The sequence below is a fragment of the Polypterus senegalus genome, chromosome 10 (genome assembly GCF_016835505.1).
Source record: "Polypterus senegalus isolate Bchr_013 chromosome 10, ASM1683550v1, whole genome shotgun sequence".
Classification (NCBI taxonomy): Eukaryota; Metazoa; Chordata; class Cladistia; order Polypteriformes; family Polypteridae; genus Polypterus; species Polypterus senegalus.
In genome coordinates this window covers 85800259-85808442 of record NC_053163.1, presented here as the reverse complement: position 1 = coordinate 85808442, position 8184 = coordinate 85800259, and positions in this window count along the sequence as shown.

The following is an 8184-nucleotide window of genomic DNA, read 5'->3' as shown; positions in this document are numbered from 1 at the left end:
GTGTGAACGGCTTTGGATTCCAACCTAAATATTTCTTGTTGTCTGTGAGGCAGCAGCATTAATCATTTCAAAACTATGTAAAATAATAATTACAAAATTATTTGCTTCTTTTCCATAGTGACACAACATCTTATTATAGGGTGAGGCCTAATGAGAAATTTCACTGTTGTAAAAGGAAATTAGTCTCTGGTATATGCTCAAAGAGAGCCAAGACACGTAGAAGTCCCTAAAGGAGAGCGTTCAGCTCCATTTCCTGACTTAAGTTTACATGGGGAATGGGGAGCAACTTGAAGAGATGACTTCATTAATATGAGAGCAGATCTCACTCACTTTCTTTTGTTCAGGCAATGTATTACTTCTGAAGCGAACATCTTTTTTGGGGTTTTGTTAAAGTGACATGGCCATTTCTGTTAGTATCCATAACGTCCAATCCGAGATCCACTTGGCCTATCACATTACATAAGTAAAAGCTAACTGAGGTGTTTGCTGTATGTGATGTTGCCTCTGCTGCCTTTTCATTCTCCTCTTGTTGAAGAGCTGAGTCTCCAGTTGACAAAGAGCCACCTTCAGAACTGATGAGGTCAAAATCTCTCTGATTTTTAAATGATGCTATTTTAAGGCTCATTTCTATACTTTGTTTTTTTTTTCTAATGCAACTTTGTTGAATTAGTAGAGCTGTAAATCTAACATAAAATGAATGTGTTATTGTTCAGCATGCTGCAATCAAGATGAAATTGGAGTTGCGTTTTGTCATGGACTCCAATGGATAGCACTACTGCCTTGCAGTAAAGAGATCGTGGGTTTGCGTCCTCCCTGTGTGGTAGCACTTGAAGTAGTGAAAAAAGGGCTATATAAATGTAATTAATTATTATTTTTATTTGAACAGAATTTCAAAAATATTGAATAACACAAATATCAGAGCATATACTGTCCCTGCTTATTCCAGAAATTAACTGAAAATTAGGTTTTAGCCAACAACAATACAGATGGGCCTGGATACCATCATGGAGTTGTCTTTGAATAGAGAGTTAACACCAAAGACCATTAAACATCTGACAAATGGCCATAGTTCAATCAATAAAGCCAATATAGATAATTTTCTTCCTCATAGGTGTTCTCCGGTAGCTGTGTTATACTGTATTATGAGTACTTCTGTTCTTCCTAAACCACACTGATTTGCTGGATGGAGCTTTTCCATAGTTTAAGTTGTTTCTTGTTAGACTCTATATGGGCAAGCTCCAGACACAGCTGCACAACACAAGTCCCAGGTTCAAAAAAATTATTTTTACTGAAACAATCACCTTATTACAGCGTTTTCATTTAACCAAAAATCTTCTCTTGGTTTCTTTTCTCTTTCCTTCTTTTCTCCTCCACTCCTTCTCAGACAAGCGTTGTCCTTCTCCTCTCCCAGTTCTAACTCATCTGGGTGTGGCGGAGTGGTTCCTGTTATATCAGACCTTGAAGTATTTCTGTGTCACTGCTTAAATTGGAGGAGTTTCCCCTGGCAGCAACCCTAGGAACCCAGCAGAGCTGCCCATTGGGATTACAACTCCCAAGCTATGCTGTAACAGAGGAATGCTGCCACCTGGCATACTGGGGGAGAAAATGGCCACGTAAAGCAGTCTTCTTCAGTATTTCTATTATGTCATCAAAACCAAGAAAAGGAACATCAACCATCCTGGTCTACCAACATTCTCCATCCATTAAAAGGACCTCTCAGCTGGGTAACTGCTCATTCATCTTGGGCTAGCATGCCAGCCCCATCTTGCCTTCCACCACAACCCATTCCCACAACAAAGCAGGATTCAATTCCTCAGCTGTTACCATAAATAGCTTTGTCCTTTTTTCTAAAACAATATTCCAGTTTTGTGGGAATCATTCTTGCAGGGATGAGTTGGTACAGAGTTTTTATTAAAAACGGAATATCTTATAGCTCATCCTAGAAGTAAAATACAGTTCAACCAAAAGTATAATCAGTGCAACATTGAAAGCATTAATGTTTACAACTAAATTATATTAAGTTATACTCAACTAAGCCCTCGGCACCTGAGTGTAGAGAGCTCTGTAAACAGATAACCCATGATGAAGAAGAGAGAGAGAGAGGGTGGGAGGGAGCGTACATTGATACAGTGCATTGCTACCCCCATCACACAACAAACTGCTTCAGGATCCCAAATTAGGACCGAGTGCAGCCGTGCAATGGGTGACACCTCAGCACCATACTAGTTTGAATAAAATGGATCAGTGACTGGAGTGCCAATCCTGCCACCAACCCCCATAGTTTCCCTACAAGTTGGAGGACCTACTTGGAGGGCTGGATGCAAGTTGAAATCATACCCAGGATAGAGCAATTGTAGGTTAAGGGCCTTGCTTAAGAGGCCAACAGAGAGGATTCAGAATGGACCTTCTGATTGCCGGTGCAGATCCCTAGCCTACATGAACCAGACCCTCACTACTCTGAAATAATTTTTTGAAATCAAAATCAATAAAAATATTTATAAGCAGAGGCATGCCAAGCATGTTTCAGGTTGGTATTAATGAATTCATGACAAATTCTGAAGATTGCATTCCTTATAAAGAAATGTCATTTTTCTAGTCTTAGCTAATTTGAAACTTAGCTTTTCACCCTAAGAGTTATGGGCTAGGATTCTTCCAGTTGTCTAGTCACAGAGGTGATTTTGGTGCAGGGTAGTGTTATATATAACACTCTGGCTACCAACGGAGAATTAGCTGCTCCTTCCTGTAAAATGTTAAGCCTTCAAATATACCTGCTGACGTGACTTGAAGTGTTCCTAGATTTGTTTAAAGGTGTGGCTGTTGCTCATAACTTTACAGCTTTGGATCCTGTGGGCCTTCCTGAGTCACTAATTATTTCTTATCCTCCTAAGTCATCTCCGTGTCTTATTAATAAATTCCTTTCCACCTTGCTGGGTGGGTAAGAATGACTTTGTGCTCTGCTTCACAAATGTAATTATTATCCAGCCAGACATACTGCAGTCCAAGATGTGTGGATTTGATTTATGTAAATAATGAAACTACCTCCTTTTTTCTTGATTTTAGTGTGGAGTAAGAGAAAAGGAGAAGGGCTGGATTTCCTTTGTGGATATTTTTCTTCTGACTAATTTTACCTTATTCTGTGTCGTCTGGATTGCATTTTATTATTTGATGACTTGTTATAGGATTTTGCTTTTTGCGTTTTAATGTTGCTCTTGTTATTTCTTTTACCTGCAAATTTCAAAACAGTTTTTTTTTGTTTTTTATAATTTTTGTATGAAATCCATGAACTACAAGATGCCCAGAGTGTAGGATGGGGCCAATCTTCACTCCATAGGGCATAACATTGGTATATTTCTCTAATGTCTAAAGGTATCCCTAACTTTGAATACCTCAATGAATGGCCACCTCTTACCAGAAAAATATATTTTATTTTATAAGGGAATAGAATGAAAAATGGCCAGACAGAAGACATATGATAGGAATGATAGGAAACTGGGTCATTTTTGAGATGGCTCATCGCTGGTTAGGTTTTCAGTAGTTTTTCTTGTGTCATCTAATCTTTATCTCTTTAAAATGCTGCTTTGAGAATGCACAGGATTGTTGCTATTCTTAGACGCTCTTATTCTATTTTGGACTCAGAAGCGAATAAGATTCATATTTTTTTAGTAACGATGAAAATATTTATATTTCCTTTTTGAGACTCCACATATAGCATCTTTGTAGATTTATGGCATTCATTGTTGCACAGGTTAAGGTTATTCAAAGATCAATTTTTTTATATTCAGACATGTAAGTAACTCGGGTAGTACAAAATTTAAAAATCTAACTGAAATACCTGTTTTGAATCATCTTGGACTTAAAATCAAATGATGATTAAAGGAAAGTTGAGCATTTTGCATAAGATATAATTAGCAAAGGTGGCTATTCTCACAAGTCTCTTGGATAAAAACTAAGATGCAGGCCTTTAATGACCTCTTAGGCACTGCTGTCAGCAGTGTGTCTGTCAGATGAGAGAGTGTCGACCTTGTCGAGAAGTTTGCTTACCTCGACAGTGACATTCATGTCTCTGGTGACTCTTTCTACGAAGTCAGTAGATAGAGAGCATGGGGGTTCATGAGGTCGCTGGAATGGGGTGTGTGATGCTCCTGATATCTTTGGAAAAGAACAAAGGTCCAAGTCTTTACAGTCTTAGTGCTTCCTGTTTTGCTATGTGGTTGCGAGACATGGACACTATCCAGTGATCTGAGGTGAAGACTGGACTCCTTCGGTACTGTGTCTCTTCAGAGAATCCTTGGGTACCACTGGTTTGACTTTGTGTTGAATAAGCGGTTGCTCATGGAGTCCCGAATGAGGCACATTACCTGCATTGTGAGGGAGTGTCAGTTACGGTGGCACAGTGGTGTAGCGCAGTTCCCTGAGGGTGATCTGGCTCACAGGATCCTCATTGTTAAGGACCTGATTGGCTGGACCAGGCCACGTAACACCTGGCTGCAGCAGATAGATGGCCATTTCTGGAGGGTAGGACTGGATGGTGTGTCTGCCTGGAGGGTGCCAACTGGGATCATGTGCTGCTTTGTGTGGTTGGTGTGGTAACGCGCTGTACCAGTGCATGCTCTCCAACCTGACCTGACCTGACCTACTGCTATCACTGAGGCAAAAAACTTCACTTTAATTAATTGCTGTTGTAGGATCTCATGTCAAGTTACAAAGCCATGATGGAATTCAAAAGGTTGCCACATACAAACAAAATTAAAAATAAACACAAAAAAGAAATTCTTGATAGTTGATAAACGAAACAAGCTAAAATACATATTATTATGCCACGACTTCTAAATGCCTTCGGTTCCATGATGAATTCCTCAAAAACAAGTAAAGATCATTATTTTTCAACACACATCTAAGACTCTAGTGCCCGATCCTCTAATGGAAATCAGAGTTCAATACAAAATAGAGATTATTGGCAAATTCTTGCAATTGTGACTTTTTTCCACCTGTTCTCTTGAATTTTTTCAAGGACTTTATATTTCTCTCCATATTTCTTTGTGGATGTGTGTGTGTGTGTGTGTGTGAGTGGGTTTTGTAATGGATTAGTTTCCCATCCATAGTTGATTATATAATGCACAATGCTGCCTGCATAGGCTCTGGCCCCCAGGGACCTTCTATTGCAATAATTAGTTTCAGAAAATGGATGTATGTATTAATAATTCAGAATCCTGAAAGCCTGTATGCATACACACAGAGAAGAGCTCATTTATATGGGCAACTCTCATTCAGATTTGCAGGCCTCACCCTCCCAAGTGCAAAAGCCATTTAAAGACGTAGCACAGCATTTTAAAATAAGCTGCAAGAACTTACTTTTATGAGTTTGTACTCTTCAGAAACATGACAAAAATTTCAGTGGGAGTAGTCGGTTGCAGAAGCCAGCAGTTTCAAAACAACCTGAGGGAGGGAACGCTGAGCAATTTTTATTGGAAGTGAGTATAAATACGAGAGAATGCTGACTTACAGAAAGTAAAGACGGAGAGGGTTCAGCTTGTTAATATTAATATAGGACATGACATGTAATTCAAAAAAACTTCAAGTGAAAGGGAGGATTGCTTATAAATTACAAGAAATGAGATGAAAAAGAAAAGTTACTCCATGTGCCAGGGAAATTATAATTGTTTGTATGACAGAAAAATGGAGAGAAACTGTAAAGATTTAAAATGCTTGTAAGGAAAAAGGGAAAGACGGACAGAAATTAACAGTCCGTGCCATAAAAGAGGTCTGGACCAAAACATTAAAATGCTGATTTACACAAGAGACATTTGCTCTAGTGATGCTATGAGGCTTAATATAATTTGCTTATATACAGAATAACTCAGTTAAACAAAATGAAAGGAAATAGCACGATTCACTAAAAATAACTGAACTAGATGAATTTGGCTACTAAACTGAGTTATTATTGAATATACTCTGATGTTACAAGTGACATGACAGATGCAGTCTAACCCAAGTGGTTTGTGCCACTAGAGCAAACCCGTGCTGGTTGTTTTTAACAATCATGTTAGTTAAATGATTTCAGGAATCACCTTACCTGATATTTGGATTTGTCAAAAATCTAACTCCATCTTGGCTATTAAGCCTGTCACCACAAAGTCTTTACATGCTTGAGGCCCGATATAAAAAAATGAGGTAAACAAAGTGGTATGACCTTTAGATATCACAGTGAGACATGGCAGTCTAATCCCCTGTACATTTCGTGTCTCAAAACCACTGTATTTATGTAATCTGCAAATAGAAATTGAAAAGAAGGAAAAATGGTGTTGTCCCAGGTTGAAACAAAATAGTTCTTGGGTGAAGACATGACCCTGAGCAGGCTTTGTGCATGGTGACTGTTCCTGCGCAGTGGAGTTGCTTCCATCTGGTCATAAGACAAAGAATCTTAGAAGTCGATGGTGCTAGTGGGCTGAGTCAGGTCAGGTCAGAGGGCTTCTTCTTCTGGGTTGGCAGCTTCAGAGCTCCGAAGCAAATAGATATGTCATGACCTAGAACCAAATGCTTCCTTAGTTTTAGTCCACGTACACAGAATGAAATGAGTACATTTTTGATAGGACACAATACTTTAATTGGGGTGACCTCTGGATTGTCTACAAAAAATCTCTATATATTTTTTTTAGTTTTTGGTCTTTTTAGGTGCATTCGCATGGCCAATTATCATCATAATGTCTGTCTGTCAGTCCACATGAAACAACAATTATTCTTCAATGAAAGTTGTAAGAGAAGTAAAATGTTTGTTGAGATGTCACAAATAGTGTGTGCTGTATAATGTTTAAAAATTTTAAATGTTTACATTAAAAGTCATGGGCAAATTTTTGAACCCATCTGTCCTAAAACACAGAAACATTCTGTGAGACTTCAGTTATAGATAAGTTTATGGTTTCAAATTTGCCTTGAGAAAGGTTACTTCAGCTTGTATATTTTGTATATTGCCTCCTTTATTCGTCTAATTTCCACTGCTGCATGTACAAGCAGCTTGTGCGAACCTCTGCCACCTGATTATACTTCTACTATTTGAAGTCTCACTATCCCAGGTCAGCTAAACTGTAACTCTATGGCCATAAAAGTAAAAAATAAAAACAGGGAAACCAAAAAATCTCTACACTTGTCTCAAAAATGATAAATTAAGGAAAAATCTATATAAATGTGGCTGTGCTAGCACAGAAGGAACAAATGTATACTCAGCATTTACATTACATTGAAAGCAACCTCACCGCTGCAGTATCTGCAGATTGTAATAAGTGAGAATTTTATTGACACTATAATTAATTAGCAAAGCGCCACAAGGATCTGCTGTCCATCATGTTCTGCTGTGGCCATCAATTTTAGGTAGAGACTTCAACATAGATTTAACTTTTCAGTGGGTACATCTTTCAAAAACGTTAAGCTTAAGAAATATAAACTACACTTGGCCAAAAAACATTGACAACCAACAATTAACAACCTAGTAAAACTTGACTAACTTGTATGGAATGTTATTTGATTTTAATAAATTCCAGAAAATGTTAAAAAAAACAATAGAACATCCATTGACGCAATTCTGATATCACTTGAGTTGAACTCTGCTCTCTGTGAAAGCTATTGAGCCATCAGCAGCACATTTAAGCTTGGTTTTTAACTACAATATTGTAAAAGTTTATTAGCAAACATGTATTTTATGAACTCTAGTAATTATTATGCATGTGCACATAGAGGACAGGGTAAGGGTTCTGGTGATGGTGCCTGGACTTGCCTCTTCCTGTCAGGAATACACATATCTGGAAGCCATCTTTGATTCAGTCAGAACCAGACTCCCGTCTGAAAAGACGTTTCTCTAATACTTTACATTGTGTTTTGTTTATTTTCTGAAATTCACTTATTTGAGCTTTGCTCTTGGGTGCCCCAACCCTTTATCTGTGTTCTCTTGTTTTTACAGTGGCATAGTCGGCAGGATGAACACTGGATGTGATGTCAGAGATGGAAAGTCTGCAGAGGGTGGGAAAAAAGAAGGTGTTTTCACATAGTGTCAACCCTTGGAAAGATGGAGAATTCTAGAACATTTAAACTTTCTCCTATCCACACGTGCATGACATTATAATAACAATTATACTTTGACTGTTAGTTTTGGATATGACTAACTGTTACAAAAACGTTTAATACAAAATGTGG